The following is a 23,040-nucleotide window of genomic DNA, read 5'->3' on the forward strand; positions in this document are numbered from 1 at the left end:
CGTCTTCGATTTTTCCCTATTTAAAAAGATGGATCAAAGAACCTGTATCAAATTTTGTGTGAAAAACGAAATTAAGTGCGCGGATGCATTCCCATTGTTGACTGTGTCATACGGAGAAGCTACTTTGGACCAAAGCAACGTTTATCGGTGTTACAAAATGTTCTAAGAAGGCCGAGAAGATGTGAACGACGGAAAGCGGGCCGGACGACCGAGCACTTCGACAACAGACGAAAAAATTGATGAAGTGAATAATATGGTATTGGCCAATCGTCGAACCACCGTTAGAGAAGTTGCTGAGGATCTAGACATATCGATTGGCTCGCATTCGATTTTTTTCAATGATTTGGGCATAAGACGGGTCGCCGCAAAATTCGTACCAAAACTGCTCAATTTCGACCAAAAGCAGCATCGCATGAACATTGCTAATGAGATGTTGGACTTTGTTCGCGACGACTCAAAATTTGCTCCAGAGGGTCATAACTGGTGACGCATCGTGGGTTTATGGTTATGACGTGAAAACCAAAGCTCCATCTACTCAGTGGAAGCTGCCGCACGAACCAAGACCGAAGAAAGCGAGCCAAGTTCGGTCGAATGTAAAAGTTTTGCTTACCGTTTTCTTCGATTGCAGGGGGTAAGGAATATTACCGTCAAGTTATGCGCAATTTGTGCGAAGCAATCCGCCAGGAACGCCCGGATTTGTGGAAGCACAAAAATTGGCTCTTGCATCACGATAACGCCCCTGCTCCCACATCGACTTTTTAGCCAAAAACAACACACTAATCACAGCCACCGTATTCCCTAGATCTGGCCCCCTGTGGCTTTTTCTTGTTCCATAAACTTAAGAGGTCCATAAAAGGACGACGCTATGCTACGATTGACGAGAAAAAGACGGCATCGATGGAGCAGCTGAACAAGATAAAAAAGGTGATTTTTTGAAGTGCTTCGAATATTGGGAAAAACGTTGGCACAAGTGCATAACATCTCATGGGGATTACTTTGAAGGCGACAAAATAGATATTAATGAATAAATAAATAATTTTTGAAAGAACACCAAATTCGCGATACTTTTTGAACACACCTCGTACATATATGAGGGATGCCTTTTATATATTTTTGCGCCAAGTATGATAGTTTTTAGCATAAACTGAAAACGTTACATTTCACTTACGAGCTTTATTGGTTCTTTTCAGTGAGTTGAAAAATCTCGCCCAAAGGAAGTATGTCGTGATAATTTTCTTGCGATGGTTTAGTACCATTTAAATATTTTCTCGACGCGGATTATCGAGATAGGAGTTCATTGATCAACTTACTTCAACTTTTGACGTTGTGGCACAACACTTGGCCACTGTGAAACGCTGACCGTCGATTCTTACAGGATGAATTCCGTGAAGGTCATCCAAAAACGATGGTTGTGCTAGAAACACAATTGGGAATTAGCGGGATTAGCATACATTCAATATTAGGCAAATAGAGAAACTCAAAGCTGTCAATACTAATTTTTTTTTTTAATTCATTTCATTTAATGTAATTTGTTTTTCACAATAAGCAATATGGATTTAAAATTAATTACTTTCAAATTAAATAATTAAAAAATATAGTGCATATTAGACGAATAGAGAAACTCAAAACTGTCAATACTAATTTTTTTTTTTAATTCAATTCATTTAATGCAATTTGTTTTTTACAATAAATTTAATAATTAAATAATATAGTGCATTCATATTTTATGTACAGGTATTCAATATGGCAGGTCTTATATTGATTTCTTTTTAAGTTATTTGAGTGTAGAAATAAAGTGATTTTGGTGATCAAGAATTTTTTGTTGGTAGGCAACTTAAGGGGTTAGGGGTAATCAGACCTTTCAAAAAATGGGATTTTTTGGCATTTTCTTAAAGTATAATATCTTAAAAATATTCTGTGAAAATTTGAAGTGAGTCCAACAAATACTTTTCGAGTTGTTCAACAATTAACAAAGGGCGCTCGGTTGCTCCGGAGCGTTCGAGAGCAAGTAGCTAGCAGCAGCTGCCAGCAACTTTGAATGCGTTTTTCTCAAAACTATGTTTTTTGAACTGGTGATCACTGTAACTTAAAAACCGTTTGGTATGTTTCAACAAAATTCATACTGCTTTCGAAAAACAAAAAAAACTCGTGCCTCAGCGAAGGACTTTTTTTTTTAATTTTCGATTTTTTTAAACAATTAATTGTCGGTTTTTGTCTCGAAAATCTGAAACATATTTTCTAAGGCCGCCATATTGTTAATTTTGAAAAAAGCTTCGATCAGGCACAAGATTATCTATTAATAAAACTAATTTCTTTTGTCCGATTGAGTTTAGATGCATCTCTAAAGACTTGATAACTTGCATATCTAAAGACTTGATGATCACCGGGGACTTCTGGAGAAACGGGCTCCACACAAACAGCGATAACTTTTACAATTATTATTTTTTTTTTAATTTTGCTAAAGTCAGTGTTGAAACACGATGTATTAATGCTATGTTTTTATTTTTGTAAAATAAAGCAATTGACTAGCAAAAGAAATTATTGAAAATCATCATTTTTTCGGGCCCCGGGCCCGGACCCCTAATACCTTAAGAAGAAACACGAGTGACTTCAAGATCACGGTGAATTTGATTGTTTGTGATGTTCACTGGAGAGTTCACAATCATTCTAAGAGCCTTTGATTGGAATCTTTGGAGAATGACCACATTTGAGGCTGCCGCGGAACCCACATTTACATTCCATAGGTCCAGAGTGGTAGGTCCACAGTGATAAGGGCTTACTCTCAAGCTAAGTAACCAGTTAAGATTTCTGAGCGTCATTCCCAGCGCTTTGCGTGTCATAAAGATGAGTTTTCCGCGTGAGCTTGCCGGCGAGGTGGATGCCTCGTTCGGCTTAATTCGCCAATCTTGAAGCCATTGGGTTATCTTATTCATGGAATTTTGGAATTGGAGTGAGGCCAATTGAGGAAGTGTGTCCATTGCGAGAATCGCCATATCGTCTGCAAATGTGCCCACAAGTAAGTCATGTCTGTAAAGCAGATATAGAATGAGACCCATTACACTGCCTTGAGGAGCGTCAGCTGAACTTTCGCAGAGTTCATACCTTGCTTCACAAAGAAGAATCGGTTATTGAGATATGAAATGTAATAGTTAATCGGGAAAATATTTTTTACTTTAGAAAGTAAGCCATCGTGCCATACTTAACCGAATGCTTGAGATATTTCGAGGAATGCAGCAGTACATTCCTATTTGTGTTCAAATTTAAAGTGAATGCAATTTACAAGCCTTTGAACTTGATCGATTGTGCTTTTTTTTCTGAAGCTGGAGATTTTGAGTAATCATTCGTTTCTCAATTACTAGCAACAATCGTTTCTCAATTACTAGCAACAATTTTTTAATAAGTGGGTCTATTTGATAGACGCCCTCAAGAGTTTCTCTTACTTTGTGTGCAGTATTGAAGGGAAGGTTCAATATCATGTGGAGTAAACACACTTTTTACATATTCTTCAAATGTGTTTCCTTTTTCAACATCGCTTTTAGCCCACTGATTGTTTTCCATTCTGATGACGGATTGTGTCTTTTTTTGCTGCTTTCCAGAGAAAATAATGGCTGGCGGCTGTGACTTCAAGACTGCTGAGATATTGATAAAGTTCAGAGTTCCGTTCTTTTTGCAAGATTTATTTTAGCTCTTTCGTTAGGATATTTAATCTTTTTTGTCGTCGGGAAGTCTAGTTTGCAGCCACTTCTTTCTAACAGTTTTTCTTTTGCAAGGGAAGAGATTCTTGGACATTGTGGTTTGCTAAGAATGGGTGTAGATTTTTAAGCTGCTTGTTGGATGCAAGTATTGAAGTGTTCAAGAGCTGCAATTATGTCATCAATAGGTTTTAGCGCGTGCTTCAGATTAAGGGTTGCAGATATTAATATTTGGAAAAGATTACAATCAGTTTTCTTGTTGTGAAGGCAGCATTGAGAGGGTGAGTCGATAAAATCATTGCTTAGAGAGACCATTAGGGGATAACTTGAAACACGAATTGAATACTATTTAATTTCTATATATGCTGGTGGACCGCAGGAGGCTGATAGAAGATTTAGTCTTGCCGTAAAGAGTTGACGGCCTTTGGGACAAATGAGGCCAGATCACCATCGTGAGAATTTTGCGTTGTAGTCACCTATAGCTAAAACTCCGTTTCCAAGAGATTTTAAAAATCTAATGTATTCCTATGACTTGATTGCGTTCTTTGGTGTACTGTATACAGCGGAGATTGTAATTTGGCCTCTACTGTCCCACGACTATATTTGCAGCTTGGATAGCTTTTGTGTAGTAAGAGTCAATATTCAAGTGTTTAATGTTGTTTTTAATTAATATAGCTGAACCAGCGTATTTTATCAGGGTGCATTGTGTGATAAAGCTTGGAGTTCGAGATATTGAACGGCAGAGTTTTATCGTAAGAGTGACGAGGAGTCTCAACATTTCCGAGACGTGCTCCATTGTTTGCATGGGGGGCGCGATCAATTTTTGCATTTCGCTGGAGGATGCAAAGGCGGTTTCTTTTAATTGAGAGGCACTGAGTTATTTGGGCTCAGATTTTGTGTGCTTTTTATTATTTAAAAATAAGAAAGTGCATTTATATGCGGTTGCGAGGCTTGGTGGGATGGAGTTGATTTCTGCTGGCGGGCATTTTTTGATTATCCTCCATTTTTCTTAAAGGTGGGTACTTTAGCTTTTGAACATTTATATACAACTTGCAGCCTTTATAGCGTGCACATAGAGCACATTCAACACTATCGGTATTTTACTTGCATGAGCAATGCTGTCCTGCGGAATTAATACATACTGGTCTTCTTTAGGTCTATTTTAGTGATAAATAGATATTTTAATTCGTAGATGTCCTTGATGTTTGACTTTGATTTCAGCAATGATTGCGGTATGTACGTGATTTTGTAGAGCTTCAACGATTTCTTCAGTGACAGTAGAAGAACGCGTATGTTTGAGTATGACTTTGAAACTTCTCTTTTGTTTTGGCTTGTAAGTGGAGAATTTTTCTGTTCCAGTTGGTGAACAATTGCTTTGAAAGCTTCGGGAGATTTTGCCTGTATTTTGACTTTATTAAAGGGGTAATGTTACTTCCTTTGTCAACGAAAATTGGTGGGGGCTTCGGATTATTTTATTTGGGCTTGGGAACCTGATCATCTTCTAATTCGAGGGAAGAAAATCTGTTTTATTGGTGCTGAGAATCGCCTAGCCAGTATTTATCGAGCCTAGCTTGTTTTTTAGTGGCTTATTTTTTATTGAATGGTAAACAAATATTTGTTTGCCAGAATTTTTCGGAGAATTAAGGAAAACCAACCTTGCACAGTAAACAGATCGATTTCAGGGATCTGCCGTCTTACAACCTTGATTTGGCACCTAATGACTTATTTTTCTTAAACGTCTGGTGAAGCTGGTAAGGCCTCTAAACAGCTCATTTTCCAGGTATCCACTTCTCGAGTGCTATGTTTGTTCAAAGCGAATGCAGAAATGTACTGACTTAAATGGAGACTATTTGGAAAAACAATAAAGCCACTTTCATTATTATTTTACTGTGTTTTCATTAAAAATATAAAAAAATAATTGGTGCGTACACTTCTGTTAGGTGCTTGGCCGAGCTCCTCCTATTTGTGTTGTCCAGTTTAGCCGATTCCGAACGGCAAACGGTTTATTGTGAGGAGATTTTCATGGCATAAATACTCTCAGAGTTTTTCCATTGCCTGCAAGGGATGACCGCTATTAGAAAAAACGTTTTCTATTATTTGATGTTCATGCACGGAGATTCGAACCTACGTACTCCCGAATGGTAGTCACGCGTGAATTTGAATTTGAAAAGGTCGAGCCAAGGAGCACCAGGAGATTTGGTGGCTCCTAAAATACTCAGGCTAAAGAGCCCATTGTATTTAAAGCTCTGGAAAGGGGGTAGATAGTCAAGGAGGGAAGGAGAAAAGTATCAGAGAAAGAGATAGGAAAGAATAGAGACAGAGATAGAGATAGTTAGTCCAGTGAGAATTTTCCAGATTCTTTGGCAAATCTGTAAATATCCTCCAGTTTTAGAGAACGAATATTACTCATTCTCATGACATCGGAACCCAATACTCGTAGTCGCGCTCTAGAAAAGGCAGGACACTCACAGAGAAAGTGCTCAGTGCTATCCGCCTCTTCCAAGCATGACAGGCATAGCGGGTTCTCGATGATTCCAATGGTGGTGATATGCTGACCCCATGGGTTGTGTCCTGTAATGATACCGACCATCAACCGAATATCTTTCCTTCTAAGCTTTAGTAGAAAGTTTGACAGCTTTCTGTTCGGACTTGTCACAAAACACTTTGCAGTTCTGCAGCGTTCCAGACCGGACCATCGCTCTTTATGTACATTGCCTACATAATCGTTGATCCAATTCTTGATTCCTGCGGGACTGATTCCGATTATTGGCTCTGGCCCCTGTGGGAGCACCGCTGATCCACGGTTGGCCAATTCGTCGGCAATTTCGTTTCCTTGAACACAGGAGTGTCCCCGAACCCATATAAGTACAAGCCTGTTTTGTCTTGCGACAGAATTAAGCTTCTTCTTACATTCTTGAACAATCTTTGAGGTTTGCTTCGCGTTCTCCAGGGCCTTCAATGCAGCCTGACTGTCACTGAAGACTCCAATCTGTTTCCCGCTCCATCTCCTCCCGATTATCCATTCGGCTACTTTTAGGATGGCAAAAACTTCCGTTTGGAAAACAGTTGCCATTCCCCCCATAGCATAGTGATACCTATTGCTATCGTTTAAGTACCATCCGGTTCTAGACCCTATTTCAGTCTTGGACCCATCCGTAAAGAAAATATCCCTCAAACCTCCCTGCATGCATTCTGGATTGCTCCATTGCTCACGCTATGGAAATCTGACATCAAATTTCCTTCCAAATGAAACTGTGGGTATCAGGTCATCTTTAGGTGCCAAAAACAGTGGATACTGCTCCGACAGCAACTTAAAGATTTCTCTGTGTCCCGAAGTTCCATCTTCGTACTAGAAACCATATTTATGGAGTCTACACATTGCTTTTAATGCTTCCAGTTGTATCTTAAGATCCAGGGGGAGCAAATCAAGCATAGCATTTGGGGCATCACCAGAGGTTGTACTCATGGCACCCGTGATGCATAAACATACACTTCTTTGCAGCCTGTATAGTTCCCGGATTGTGGACTTAACCATGCTCCGTCGCCACCAGACCACAGAAGCGTAAGTGATGATTGGTCTGATAAGTTCTGTGTATATCCATAGGAACACAGCAGGTTTCAGACCCCAAGTTTTGCGAAAGGCTCTACGGCATTGCTGAAAAATCTTCAATGCACGATTCACCTTCAGTGAAACGTGTGTCTTCCAAGTCTTCCAATTTCCGTTTTCTAGTAAACAAGACTATGGTTGTTTTGTTCGGGTTAACGGAAGGACCTTGTCATGCACCAGTCATCGATTTTGTCAAGAATCCTCTGCACTTTCGTGCAAAGCCTCCTTAAGGATTTATCCGATGTTAGCGCACAGACGTCGTCCGCATATGCTTGGACGTGAAAACCGAGTTCGTGCTAGCGAGATCGTGTAAGGCTGATTCACATGATTTTCCACTCTGGTAAGCGTGTTGACTTCTACTAAGTGGACTTCTCGGCAATACCCCCACTCGAATATGTTTCTCCACCAATCCTTCCAGACTTTTCAACATGAACGGTGTCAAAGTGATTGATCTAAAACTTTTTGCTAGTCATCTTTTCCTGGTTTCGCCATTGGGATGGAATATAACCAAATGCAAGACAGGCTGTGAAGATCCTTTTCAGGGCCTCAATCAGCCTGTCTCCTCCTTTTTTAAGCATTGCAGGATATATTCCGTCAGGTCCAGGGGACTTAAAGTTCTCAAAGGAAGACAAGGAAAACCTTATCGATTCCCTTGTCACTATCCGACTAGCGATATACCAGCTGTACCTAGAGGTTCCGCCGTTGCTACCGTTATTGTTCATGCCACTCTCTACTTCAGAGAGAGAGACCTCTGGGGTTGCATTTGCTGCTTCCCCACACAATGTTCTGTGAATTTGTATCACAGCCCACTATTAGCCCCAGATTATTGGATTCTGTATATTTGACCACTTCTCTTAGCTCTCTCGAAGGAGGTGGCTGAAAAGAGTCGTAGGGTAGGTAGGCCGAAACTATGATAGCTACGACACTGTTCCCACTTTTCAAGTACTTTATTTTTGCAGCAACGATATCTCAGGAGCATAGCTCTTTTAACATCGTGTGTTCGATCAACCTCGGCATGATAATACATGCTCGCGGTCTCACATTCCCTTCACAATGAAGTATTTGTCCTGACATAGCACCTAGACCACAGATACGCTTGTGACATACCCATGGTTCTTGTATAAGTATAGTCACAGTAGTCAAGGTAGTCACGCACCAACCCATTCAGCTACGACGGCTGCCGTTTTAATTATTGGACACAAAATACTAAAGGCAAAACTCGTACACACAATTTTGAAATTGCATGCTGTTTCTGACGAAGTATTAGCTGAAATCGTAGCCGCCCTTATGGATACATCGAGAGGCGAATCAGGCGAATCAAGTTTCACGAAATAAGGTTTATAGAAATAAATAGAAAGCAAAATCAATTTTGGGGCGAAGTACATAATACAAATTTTACTGCCAGAGCTACTGTTTTTACTTTCCTTTCAAATCTTTATCCTTTGAGGCAATTTTCCCTAGATGCGGACGTAATTTTGCACATTACTACTGAGCATTGTATTTACCGTGTACTAAAATGCAGACCTGGCTCCTTTGGCAAATGTTATACTCTATTTTCTAACAGTCTCAAATTAGTGCGTGATACTTTCTTTCTAAGAGTCCCACTGCTTAAATAACTCTGTTTGGGATTGCAGTCTGTTTGCCCAGGTCTTAATTAAATTAAAAATATAATGAATAAAGGGTAGAACATAGCGTTACGCTTTTGTCCAAATAAACGACCCTCTATAATTTCTCTAAATTCGAGCACTGGATTACTAAATAAAAGTCACGAACTAACACGAACTAATGGCACCACAACTTGCGTACTTTATTGAACTTCAAGGCTTAATCTCACACGCTCAACTTAAGTCTAATAACTCTCTTCACATGTGCCCTCGCTTATATTTAAGCACTTAATAATTATTTTAGATTGTAGATGTGGCAACTCATACTGGCAACTTCTGTTATTGTTATTGTAGCAGCATAAACATCTCCGACACATGCGCGGGGAATGCTGCTGTAGTGACAGTCCTTGGCATCTCTTCCGAACACTATATTACACGGAAACCTTAGATCGCTTCCACAGATGGTACTTGTGGGTGGTTGGGCGGTAGTTTCATGTACAGCTGAGGGGTACGCCAACAGAAGCATTTGGATGAGTTTGTCCCAATTTCGTTGACCCTTTCCCACTACCTTTTGCCACTGTTCTACAGTTTAATAGTTCGCCTGTTCCATCTTATTCTTGATTCCCAATAAGTAATCTATCTTTTTAAATAGTTTCTTCCTTAATCAGAATGTAACTGAATAGGTACTCCAAATCGAGCCAATCAATATGCTTTAGCTACATGAATTTCTATTGCCACTTCAGTTTTAGATGGTCTCCTTCATACGTATTTTGCTTCTATGATATTTTTGAGGTCAGCACCATTCAACTGACTTCTTCTTATCGCACTAGGTTACCACTCATCATCGGGTTGCAATTGTATTAATATGATGTCAGTTATCCTCTTGCATCCCTCAAATTTGAAACAATAGTAACACTCTACGAGGTTTGTTAAAAAAATAAGGTGAATTTTCAAATTTCGCGTTTTCAGCAATATAACATGTTTCGTTGGTTTGTAAGAGGCATAATTGAAACAAGTGTTTTGCGTGTTCGGCGATTTGCTGCTATCGAAAAAAATGGACCAAGGAAGTTGCATCAAATTTTGTGTAAAAAATTTAATTAAGTGATCAAAAACACTTGACGGTTTCACAGAAGGTCGAGAAGATATGAATGACGACGCTGGCTCTGGACGCTCCAGCACATCAACAACCAATGAAAATGTTGAGCAAGTGAAGAAAATTGTTATGGAAAATCGTCGAATCACAATTAAAGAAGTTGTTGAGGATTTTGGCATATCGGTTGGCTCATGCCAAGCAATCTTTTCGGAAATTTTTGGCATGATGTGAATGGCAGCGAAGTTTGTTCCAAAAATGCTGAATTTTGACCAGATTTGCTTAAAAGGGTCATGACCGATGACGAATCATGATTATATGCTATGACATTGAAACCAAAGCCCAATCGTCTCAATGGAAAAGTCGAGGAGATCCAAGACCAAACAAAGCTCGCCAAGTTCGATCACATGTCTAGGTTTTGTGCACTGTTTTTCGATTACCATGACGAAGTGCATCAGGAGTTCCTACCACAAGGTCATACGGTAAATTAGGAGTATTACCTTGAATTTATACGCCCTTTACGTGAAGCAATACGATAAAACGCTGGAAATTGTGGTAAAAAAGTGGATATGGCCCCTGCGCCCTTTTCCTGTTCCCAGGATTGAAGGAACCCATGAAAGGCGTTTAGCTAAGGTTGAGAAGAAAAAAATCGAATCGAATTTTTTTTAAATCCATCTCGTAAAGCACAAGGTCGCTCCTCAACTTCACTTCTTCACAACTTTGTTCACTGGCTTACTCAAAAGAGCTGCTGTTTTCTGCGTCAGTGCAAGACACACTGTCTTAGCAAACGTCCCTTTCGGTGTGGAGTATGATGTCCGTTTCGTGTCCGAATATCGTATATGTACCTCATATGAATGCTTATCACTATTTTCAGCGAAAATAGTTTCCTTCGCATGCGCCAAATGCACTAAACGCCCGGTCTCTGTCGCATATTCCTGCAAGGTCTCATTTGTCCTTTGGCAGCGAGTCGTCAGTTCCATCTCGACAATTTGCTGCCTGCAGTCACCCCCATAACGTCCCTCTATTGCTACCATTAGACTATTATAGTTACCCCTATTGGCTTCTGAAACTGCTTAAGTGAGACAAACAACGCAGCGGCCGCCGTAGCCGAATGGGTTGGTGCGTGATTACCATTCGGAATTCACCGAGAGGTCGTTAGTTCGAATCTCGGTGAAGGCAAAATTAATAAAAACATTTTTCTAATAGCGGTCGCCCCTCGGCAGGCAATGGCAAACCTCCGAGTGTATTTCTGCCATGAAAAAGCTCCTCATAAAAATATCTGCCGTTCGGAGTCGGCTTGAAACTGTAGGTCCCTCCATTTGTGGAACAACATCAAGACGCACACCACAAATAGGAGGAGGAGCTCGGCCAAACACCTAACAGAAGTGTACGCGCCAATTATTTATTTATTTTTTGTTGTAGTGCAATACTCCAAAACTCGAAAATTAAAAATAAAGAATGCGTGTCGAATATTATCAGACACAGAGAATCATAAAACTTGCGAAAATATCTTTGAGATGTAAACTTTTTATGGAACCACCCGTATAAGAAAGGTTTAACACGAGGGATTTTGCGCTGAAATGTTTGCACCTGTTTAATTTCCCGTTCAGATCTTCATATTCAGGCTTTCATTTGTCTACAGATAAAGGCTTTGTCGCGAGATGTTAGTTATACATTTGGTACTAGGACTTGAATGAATTCTTCCCCGATTGCTCACAAATTCAGATAAATTAATTATAAGCTGTATTCCAAATTCGTCGGAAAGTCTGAATAAATTTCTAAAAACGTGCTAGTATTGCTGAATATCGAAAACTATACTTATATAAGTTATCATATCATGCCTGCCCTAATATTTGACCCAGCAGTTAGCATTGCTTTGATCTTATTTTTCACAAACAAATACGCCGTCTATAAATTCTGCCTAGTAATCATCACGCCGTAATATGTCCAGTTATGGGATCCTAACGTGATCATCAGTAACAATGAAAAACAGCAAATCCCTTTACGGTACCCAGACACACAACTAAGAGCATTGCTTAACAACAACTTAACAGTGGCGTTCGCTAACAATGCATCCCAATAACAGTATCACCAAACACACAAGATCAAGGCATATGACAACAACAACAACATAGACAGACAAAGGGTATTTAAGGTGGCAGCTTAGAATAAGAAGGGGGTTATTTGATTTATTGATTGACAACGATAAGTCGTGGTCGGGACTAAATAAATATATGTACAAAAAGTGTTTTAATATAAAGTGAAAAACTTAACTGGCGCCCAACTTACTTGAACGAATTCCAAAAGCAAAAATCGTTATAAAACGAGAAAAAATCGTGCCCAGAAAAAACTTAATAATGAACAATAAATTAAGTGATCTAAATCGTTGTAAAAAACTGAAATCAAATAAGAGTGAGCATTGCATAAAGTGGACTTGATATAAAGTCATCAAGAAACGATTAAAAACGCTAAGTAAAAATAACACTGTGCTACAAAACGGAGCTCAGCTCCTCGTAATCAATAAAGCCAATGTAAGAGTGTTATTAATGTTAAAAAACAGTAAAAACTAAAAGAGCGAAAACACTTACATATTACATAAAATATTTTCTAAATGAATGTGAACGTCTTTATTTAAACTAAAAACTAAAAATATTTATATCGACCACTCGAGACTAAACAAGCAGACGTAGGAGCATTTGCATAAACTTTGCGGCCAAGAAGTGACGAAAACCCATCGTGGGGAACAGCCTGGAACTTGGAAGCAGTAATCTATTTATCACTGAACCAAATCGTAAGGAATTTAAAGTAAGATATTCAGTTATCTAATAGCCCTAAGATCACTATTGTTGCAGGGTATAAAATAGCTTATCAAATAGGTACTTATATTTCTATTAGAAAAAGGCGTAACTAATAAAAAAAATACAGAACAATGGATGTAAATATGGTTAATAGCATAGTGCAATCCGCGGTAGAAGTAGTTCGAGAAAGTTTTAACCAACAAATTTTGGAAATAACCCAAGCTATTCAAAATATACTTCCTCAAAAAATAGAGCCACATAAACCGGTAACAATAGTCGATGGAGTGCACTGTACTCATACCGATCTTAGTTTGATCAAGTCACTCCCAGAGTTTAAAGGCAAAATGTCGGAATATCCGACATGGATAGACGCGGCAAAATTTGCGTTAAGCTATTACAGTGAGGGTTCTGAGCCATACTATATCGCGATGGGAATTCTCAGGAATAAAATAACGTCCTCGGCTAACGAAAATCTTAGCGCCTTTAATACCCCACTAAATTTTAAAGCTATTATTGCAAGATTAGACCAGCTCTACGCGGATAAGCGCCCCCTTCATATATTAGAAAATCAGCTTAACACATTGAGACAGTGACAAATGTCTATTAGCGAGTACTATGATGCGGTTGATAGGCAGCTTACTTTGATATTAAATAAAATAATAATGACACATAGTAACAATGAGGAACTCACGAATGCTTTTAATGAAAAGGCAAGGGAAAATGCGTTAAGAGTATTTATTTCTGGCCTTAAACGCCCATTATGTGACACCCTTTTCGCAGCTAATCCTCCAGACTTGCCCAGCGCACTTGCACTCGCACAAGAGCTACATCACAATCGGCAAAGATATGAGTTCGCTCAGACTTATGCCACAGGAAGAATGCCACAAAATACCCAAACAAGACCCTTTTCAAAGCGCTTTAGTAGCACAACTTCCAAACCAAATAGCTCCCAAAACGTTTCAACTCCTAGCCCTACACCGATGGATGTAGATCCAGGAAGCTCCTGCTTCAGGCGGCAGACTGAGTTTAAAAATAGTACCTCTGGTCATTTATATAACAGTCCTCAGCCACAAACTTTTAAGCAAAGAAGTGATTCGAACTTCCAGAACTCGTCTCAATGGCAGATACGCCAACAAAGCTGTAATCGCGCCCAGCCACAACAGAATGTCAGCACTTTTAAGAGGCACGGCAGCAACACGTCCTCCCAAGCACCCATAAATAAACAGCAACGAGTTAATGCAATGAAAAACGAACCATATTTTTCTGAAATAGAAGAATATGAATGCGCAGATAATTCCTTAGATGAAATCAATTTTTTAGGCTAAGATCCCACTTGCCGTTCATTACGCGAACCCTTCCGAGCGGACTAAGGACTTGTCCTGCTAATAGATACAGGAACGTCTAAAAATTATATAAAGAAATATTCATTTTTAAAAGGCATTAATCAGGTAGAAAGCCCCTTTCAATTAAAATCCATTAACGGAGTCAATAAAATCACAGAAAAATGCAGAATCGATATATTGGGGACAATTTCCACATTTTACATTTTACCCAAGTTAGATACCTTTGATGGAATCATAGGGTATGATTTATTGAAAGGTATCCAAGCAAAAATTGATACACAAGCTGATCTCATCTTCCATAAAACTGGAAGAGAGAAACTCAACTACTTTTATTGTCAGGAGGTCAATATGGGTACAACAATGGTAAAAGTACCCGCAGGTATTGAGCTACTGATAAAGAAAAATTAAAATGCATTTGCAAACCCCAATAGAGCCCTACCATACAACACTTAAGTAATTGCGAGAATAGATACCCAAACCGACACACCCATCTATTCAAAAAGTTATCCATATCCAATTTTAGCAGCAAACTTTATTAACAAAGAAATCGAATCTTTATTGAGAGATGGTATCATAAGGAAGTCATACTCACCTTATAATTCGTCTGTACATGTCGTTTCAAAAACAGGGCTGGACGACGAAGGTAATCAGAAATTGAGAATGGTAATAGATTTTCGAAAACTCAACGAACAAACTACTTCCGATAAATATCCCATTCCGGATGCAAGCGTAATTCTTTCAAATTTTGGAAAATCTAAGTTGTTTACCACGCTCGACCTCAAGTCGGGTTTCCACCAAATTTGCCTCCTGGAAAAAGACAGATGCAAGACAGCATTTAGTGTTAACAATGGCAAGTACGAGTTTTGCCGATTACCCTTTGGTCTGAAAAATGCACCAAGCATTTTTCAGAGAGCCATAGACGACATCCTGCGGGAGGATATCGGAAAAATATGTTATGTTTATGTCGATGACATCATTATTTTTTCGCCGGATGAGAATTCACACTATAAAGACGTCGATGCTATATTAAAAAAAATTGAGTGCGCTGGAATGCGAGTGTCTATAGAGAAATCCAAATTTTTTCAGGAAGAAGTCGAATTTTTAGGTTTTACCGTATCATACAGGGGTATTCGAACATGCCCGAGCAAAGTCGAGGCAATACTAAACTACCAAGAGTCGAAGTCATTAAGATCCTTACGTTCTTTCTTAGGTCTTTCCGGTTACTACCGCAGATTTATTAAAGACTACGCTCACATATCCAAACCCCTCACAAAATACCTAAGAGGCGAAAACGGACACGTTAACAGCCGACATTCAAAAAAAATCAATATAGCACTTGACGAAGATGCTATCGCTGCCTTTAACAAACTTAAAAGTATTTTGGCTTCGAAAGATGTCCTTCTCCAACACCCAGATTACACTAAGCCTTTCGAAATAACCACAGATGCATCGGCCGTCGCTTTAGGTGCTGTACTATCCCAAAATGGGAAACCGATAACGATGATATCGCGTACTTTATCGAAAGCTGAAGAAAACTATGCCACGAATGAGCGTGAACTTCTGGCAATAGTTTGGGCCTTCCAGAAGTTACGGCATTATCTGTATGGTATCAAAAATATTCACATTTTCACGGACCATCAGCCATTGACGTTCGCCATTTCAGACCGAAATCCTAATTCAAAAATTAAAAGGTGGACTGCATTTATTAACTCATTTGCGCCAAAATATTTTTATAAACCTGGCAAAGAAAACAAAGTGGCAGACGCACTTTCACGCCAGTACACACACAACCTAAATGATTCATTGTCAACGGCTCACAGCGAGATTTCCTTGTCAGGTGTAATAAAAACGATACAAAATCCTGTCAATCTATTTAAGGCTCAGTTAATACTTTCAGCATCAGAGGTTAACAGTAAATCCACTAAAATTTAATTTCAGAAACTTATTAGGCACACCATAAACTTCAAAAGCGCGGAATACCTTTTGCAAACCATCCGTGAAAAGATAAACCCAAACGTTGTTAATGGAATCTGTTGCGACCTCGAAACCCTAGCCAGAATCCAGTCTTTACTTTTGTCAAATTTTCCGGGAGTAAAATTCATACATACCGAAAAATTAGTAATAGACCTGGTAAAAAAAGAGGATCAAATCGAGGCAGCCACAAGGGAACATAATAGAGCTCACCGCTCCATTCAAGAGAATTATAAACAATTAGTGTCAGAGTATTTTTTTCCAGAAATTAAGAAGACCTTAACTACGATAGCCAAGAATTGTAGAATATGCTTGGAAAACAAATATAATAGGCATCCTACAAAAACAGAGATAGGCAAAACACCCACACCGGAATATCCAGGTCAGATTCTGCATATAGATATATTTTCTGTGGATAACTCCCATTTCCTCACATGTATTGATAAATTTTCCAAATTTACAGTCACAATTCCGATAGATCAACAATTGACATCAAAAATGCACTTTTAATCGTACTTAACAAATTCAGAAAAACTAAGGTAATAATTTCTGACAATGAAAAATCTTTTCAATCCCATGCCGTAGCCAATTTATTGAAGGATCAGTTTGACATCAATCAATTTTTCATACCTGCTTTACATAGCAATAGTAATGGTCAAATAGAGAGGGTGCATTCAACTTTGACAGAAATCGCACGTTGCATTAAAGCAGAGTAAAATTTAACCGATACCACAGAACTGATCTTACTTGCAACTTATAAAGACAATAACAATGTGCAACAAATTCAGGTTAGCAAAAATTAGGTCCATTCTGAGAGTGGCGGGTGAAAATAGAGGCGAAATTAGAAGACCCGTATCGCACCGTTTTTTTATGTTAGTTCGAATTTTTTTTTAATCGGCCTTCGAAGTTCGAAATCGGAGCAAAATTGTTTATATGGTTTTTTGGCTATAACTCGTCGACTAATTGATATTTTTTCAATCTGTAAAAGCCAAATTATTGCTAGAGACCTGTGCAACAATTACAATTTTTGAAAAAATTGATTTCGAAAATTTTTGTGGTACTTATGAAACAATATACTGAAAATCGGCATTTGACTGCAAACTTCGAAGGCCGATTAAAAAAAATTCGAACTAACATAAACAAACGGCCCGATACGGGTCCTTTAATTTCGCCTCTATTTTCACCCGCCACTCTCAGAATGGACCTAATTTTTGCTAACCTGAATTTGTTGCACATTGTTATTGTCTTTATAAGTTGCAAGTAAGATCAGTTCTGTGGTATCGGTTAAATTTTACTCTGCTTTAATGCAACGTGCGATTTCTGTCAAAGTTGAATGCACCCTCTCTATTTGACCATTACTATTGCTATGTAAAGCAGGTATGAAAAATTGATTGATGTCAAACTGATCCTCCAATAAATTGGCTACGGCATGGGATTGAAAAGATTTTTCATTGTCAGAAATTATTACCTTAGTTTTTCTGAATTTGTTAAGTACGATTAAAACCATTACTATTGGTATTTTGACTTTATTAAAGGGGTAATGTTACTTCCTTTGTCAACGAAAATTGGTGGGGGCTTCGGATTATTTTATTTGGGCTTGGGAACCTGATCATCTTCTAATTCGAGGGAAGAAAATCTGTTTTATTGGTGCTGAGAATCGCCTAGCCAGTATTTATCGAGCCTAGCTTGTTTTTTAGTGGCTTATTTTTTATTGAATGGTAAACAAATATTTGTTTGCCAGAATTTTTCGGAGAACTAAGGAAAACCAACCTTGCACAGTAAACAGATCGATTTCAGGGATCTGCCGTCTTACAACCTTGATTTGGCACCTAATGACTTATTTTTCTTAAACGTCTGGTGAAGCTGGTAAGGCCTCTAAACAGCTCATTTTCCAGGTATCCACTTCTCGAGTGCTATGTTTGGAAAATTGTTCAAGCGAATGCAGAAATGTACTGACTTAAATGGAGACTATTTGGAAAAACAATAAAGCCATTTTCATTATTATTTTACTGTGTTTTCATTAAAAATATAAAAAAATAATTGGTGCGTACACTTCTGTTAGGTGCTTGGCCGAGCTCCTCCTATTTGTGTTGTCCAGTTTAGCCGATTCCGAACGGCAAACGGTTTATTGTGAGGAGATTTTCATGGCATAAATACTCTCAGAGTTTTTCCATTGCCTGCAAGGGATGACCGCTATTAGAAAAAACGTTTTCTATTATTTGATGTTCATGCACGGAGATTCGAACCTACGTACTCCCGAATGGTAGTCACGCGTGAATTTGAATTTGAAAAGGTCGAGCCAAGGAGCACCAGGAGATTTGGTGGCTCCTAAAATACTCAGGCTAAAGAGCCCATTGTATTTAAAGCTCTGGAAAGGGGGTAGATAGTCAAGGAGGGAAGGAGAAAAGTATCAGAGAAAGAGATAGGAAAGAATAGAGACAGAGATAGAGATAGTTAGTCCAGTGAGAATTTTCCAGATTCTTTGGCAAATCTGTAAATATCCTCCAGTTTTAGAGAACGAATATTACTCATTCTCATGACATCGGAACCCAATACTCGTAGTCGCGCTCTAGAAAAGGCAGGACACTCACAGAGAAAGTGCTCAGTGCTATCCGCCTCTTCCAAGCATGACAGGCATAGCGGGTTCTCGATGATTCCAATGGTGGTGATATGCTGACCCCATGGGTTGTGTCCTGTAATGATACCGACCATCAACCGAATATCTTTCCTTCTAAGCTTTAGTAGAAAGTTTGACAGCTTTCTGTTCGGACTTGTCACAAAACACTTTGCAGTTCTGCAGCGTTCCAGACCGGACCATCGCTCTTTATGTACATTGCCTACATAATCGTTGATCCAATTCTTGATTCCTGCGGGACTGATTCCGATTATTGGCTCTGGCCCCTGTGGGAGCACCGCTGATCCACGGTTGGCCAATTCGTCGGCAATTTCGTTTCCTTGAACACAGGAGTGTCCCCGAACCCATATAAGTACAAGCCTGTTTTGTCTTGCGACAGAATTAAGCTTCTTCTTACATTCTTGAACAATCTTTGAGATTTGCTTCGCGTTCTCCAGGGCCTTCAATGCAGCCTGACTGTCACTGAATACTCCAATCTATTTCCCACTCCATCTGCTCTCGATTATCCATTCGACTACTTTTAGGATGGCAAAAACTTCTGTTTGGAAAACAGTTGCCATTCCCCCCATAGCATAGTGATACTTATTGCTATCGTTCAAGTACCCTATTTCATTCTTGGACCCATCGGTAAAGACAATAGCCGTCAAACCTCCCTGAATGCTTTCTGGATGGCTCCATTGCTCATGCAATGGAAATCTGATATCAAATCTCCTTCCAAATGAAACTGTGGGTATCAGGTCATCTTTAGGTGCCAAAAACGGTGGATACTGCTCCGACAGCAACTTAAAGATTTCTCTGTGTCCCGAAGTTCCATCTTCGTGCCAGAAACCATATTTATGGAGTCTACACAATGCTTTTATTGCTTCCTGTGGTATCTTTAGATCCACCGGGAGCAAATCAAGCATAGCATTTAGGGCATCACCAGAGGTTGTACTCATGGCTCCCGTGATGCATAAACATACACTTCTTTGCAGCCTGTATAGTTCTCGGATTGTGGACTTAACCATGCTCCGTCGCCACCAGACCACAGAAGCGTAAGTGATTGGTCTGATAAGTTCTGTGTATATCCATAGGACCACAGGTTTTGCCAAAAACTCTACGACATTGCTGAAAAATTTTCAATGCACGATTCACCTTCAGTGAAACGTGTGTCTCCCAAGTCAGCATCTTATCCAGTCATCGCTTTTGTCAAGAATCTTCTGCACTTTCGTGCAAAGCCTCCTTAAGGATTTATCCGATGTTAGCGCACAGACGTCGTCCGCATATGCTTGGACGTGAAAACCGAGTTCCTGCATCTCCACTAATAGAGAGTCTACGACGAAGCACCACAGTAGCGGAGAAAGAACATCCCCTTGGGGACATCCTTGCTTGGCCCTGACTGTGATTTGTTCGCCACTGCTCCCACCAGCGGTTAACAGCCTCTCAGAGAGCATGGAATATATCCATTTTATAATGGCTTGATTAACTCCGTGTCGTTCGGCAGAAGAACATATCGAGCCGAAAGTGGCATTATCAAAAGCCCCCTCAATGTCCACGAACACGCCCATTGTGTATTCGTCAGCTTCCAGCCCGGCTTCAATCTTGCAAACAAGATCGTGTAAGGCTGATTCACATGATTTTCCACTCTGGTAAGCGTGTTGATTTCTACTAAGTGGACTTTCCGGCAATACCCCCACTCGAATATGTTTCTCCACCATTCCTTCCAGACTTTTCAACCTGAACGATGTCAAAGTGATTGATCTAAAACTTTCTGCTAGGGAATAGTCATCTTTTCCTGGTTTCGGAATACTACTCTTACGCGTCGCCATTGGGATGGTATATAACCAAATGCAAGACAGGCTGTGATATATTCCGTCAGGTCCAGGGGACTTAAAGTTCTCAAAGGAAGATAAGGAAAACCTTATCGATTCCCTTGTCACTATCCGACTAGCAATATACCAGCTGTACCTAGAGGTTCCACCGTTGCTACCGTTATTGTTCATGCCACTCTCTTCTTCAGAGAGAGTTCTACTACCCGCAAAATGGGTTTCGAGTAGAGCATTAAACGTTTCCGATTTTGAAATGGTGTATGAACCATCAGGTTTTTGAATTGAATCCAGCCTTACTGAGCGGTCTAGATGTAGGACCTTACAAAGTCTCTCTGTTACCCTCATTTCTTCGACGTTACTGCAGAAATTTCTATAGGATTCAAGTTAGCCTCTCCGTACTTTTTTCTTATATTCTCTCTCGATGATTACCCCAGTCCTCTTCTGTTTGGGTCTTTAAGGCCTTATTAAGACGTTTTTTGGACCGTACACGAAGATTCGACACTTCAGCGTTCCACCTTTGCCTGAGTGGGCACAGTTCCTCAAAGCAATTGATTAAAGTACCTTCTAATTTCTTAGTAGCATCTTCAGTCATTTCTACTGATTTGAGTTTTTTCAGGTTTGGTAATCGCTCTGTTACAAGCTCACCATACCTGTCCCAGTCCACGTTTCGAGTATTCCTACCGGACGGTATTACTATTGTATCAATTCCCAGTCGGAATTCGATAAGCCGATGATCAGAAAGAGAATCCTCTTCCAAAACTGGCCAACGGTTCATTTGATTTCCAACTGACCTATTGGTAAGTGTTAAATCGATCACCTCTTGTCTCCTTTTGGTCACGAAAGTTGGTTTGTTACCAGCGTTTTGAATGACCAAATCGGATGCCAGGATAAAATCCAGCAACTTGAGACCTTTGGGGTTGCATTTGCGGCTTCCGCATACAATGTTTTGTGAATTCGCGTCACAGCCCACTGCGACCACTTCTCTTAGCTCCCTCGAAGGAGGTGGCTGTAAAGAGTTGTAGGGTAGGTAGGCCGAAACTATGATAGCTTCGACACTGTTCCCACTCTTCAAGTACTTTATCTTTGCAACAACGATATCTCAGGAGCATAGCTCTTTTAACATCGTGTGTTCGATCAACCTCGGCATGATAATACATGCTCGCGGTCTCACATTCCCTTCACAATGAAGTATTTGTCCTGACATAGCACCTAGACCACAGATACGCTTGTGACATACCCATGGTTCTTGTATAAGTATAGTCACGGTAGTCAAGGTAGTCACGCACCAACCCATTCAGCTACGACGGCTGCCGTTTTAATTATTGGACACAAAATACTAAAGGCGAAACTCGTAAACACAATTTTGAAATTGCATGCTGTTTCTGACGAAGTATTAGCTGAAATCGTAGCCACCCTTATGGATACATCGAGAGACGAATCGGGCGAATCAAGTTTCACAAAATAAGGTTTATAGAAATAAATAGGAAGCAAAATCAATTTTGGGACGAAGTACATAATACAAATGTTACTGCCACAGCTACTGTTTTTACTTTCCTTTCAAATCTTTATCCTTTGAGGCAATTATCCCTAGATGCGGACGTAATTTTGCACATTACTACTGAGCATTGTATTTACCGTGTACTAAAATGCAGACCTGGCTCCTTTGGCAAATGTTATACTCTATTTTCTAACAGTCTCAAATTAGTGCGTGATACTTTCTCTTTCTAAGAGTCCCACTGCTTAAATAACTCTGTTTGGGATTGCAGTCTGTTTGCCAGGTTAAATTAAATTAAAAAAAAAATTAAAAATATAATGAATAAGAGTAGAACATAGCGTTACGCTTTTGTCCAAATAAACGACCCTCTATAATTTCTCTAAATTCGAGCACTGGATTACTAAATAAAAGTCACGAACTAACACGAACTAATGGCACCACAACTTGCGTACTTTATTGAACTTCAAGGCTTAATCTTACACGCTCAACTTAAGGAGGGAATCTGGTTTATAAGGTCAAAAAAATCAATTTTTGTTTTTTTCGTTTTAAGCGATTCCTAATATTTTTCAGAATATTCATACGAAGTTACAGAGCCTAATTCTCAATATTTCCGTAGATACAAAGCCAAAGGTAGGCGAGCGTTAGGTAGTTACGCTGTGACCGGACAGCTATAGTACAAACTTTATCTTCTTTTCTCGACTTTTCATTTTAATGATTTCTTTGAATTGGCGTACATGAATGAAAAAAAACTAATGAACCTTTTGAAATGAAGCATAGCTTGTTCCCTTCAGTATTAAATTCTCTTCTATTTGAACTAACAATATATAAAAAAAAATGTTTCAAGATTTTTATACCAAGTTGAAGTGAATTTTCTTTTATAGAAGGCATTTGTTTCTTTAAAACCTCCAAAAGGTTGAAATTTTGGAATTTCTCTCTGTTTTCTTAGTTCGTCTAGAATAAAAAATCATGATAAGTAGAAATCCATTTGAATTTTTTG

The 23,040-nt window shown here is 39.3% G+C and overlaps 1 protein-coding gene across 5 annotated transcripts in view; it reads right to left on the reverse strand.

Moving 5' to 3' along the window:
* Positions 1-23,040, reverse strand: part of LOC128869556 (ATP-binding cassette sub-family D member 1) — a 297,248-nt gene that overhangs the window by 245,792 nt on the left and 28,416 nt on the right. For 3 of the 5 annotated variants that reach the window (XM_054112131.1, XM_054112130.1, XM_054112127.1), the window contains exon 2: positions 1,169-1,414. The gene's annotated coding sequence lies outside the window, so the exon portion shown is untranslated. Of the gene's footprint in view, positions 1-1,168; positions 1,415-14,726; positions 14,942-23,040 lie in introns of those variants that run through there. The other 2 variants (XM_054112128.1, XM_054112129.1) reach the window with 2 other exon arrangements.

The sequence above is a fragment of the Anastrepha ludens genome, chromosome X, assembly GCF_028408465.1.
Source record: "Anastrepha ludens isolate Willacy chromosome X, idAnaLude1.1, whole genome shotgun sequence".
Classification (NCBI taxonomy): Eukaryota; Metazoa; Arthropoda; class Insecta; order Diptera; family Tephritidae; genus Anastrepha; species Anastrepha ludens.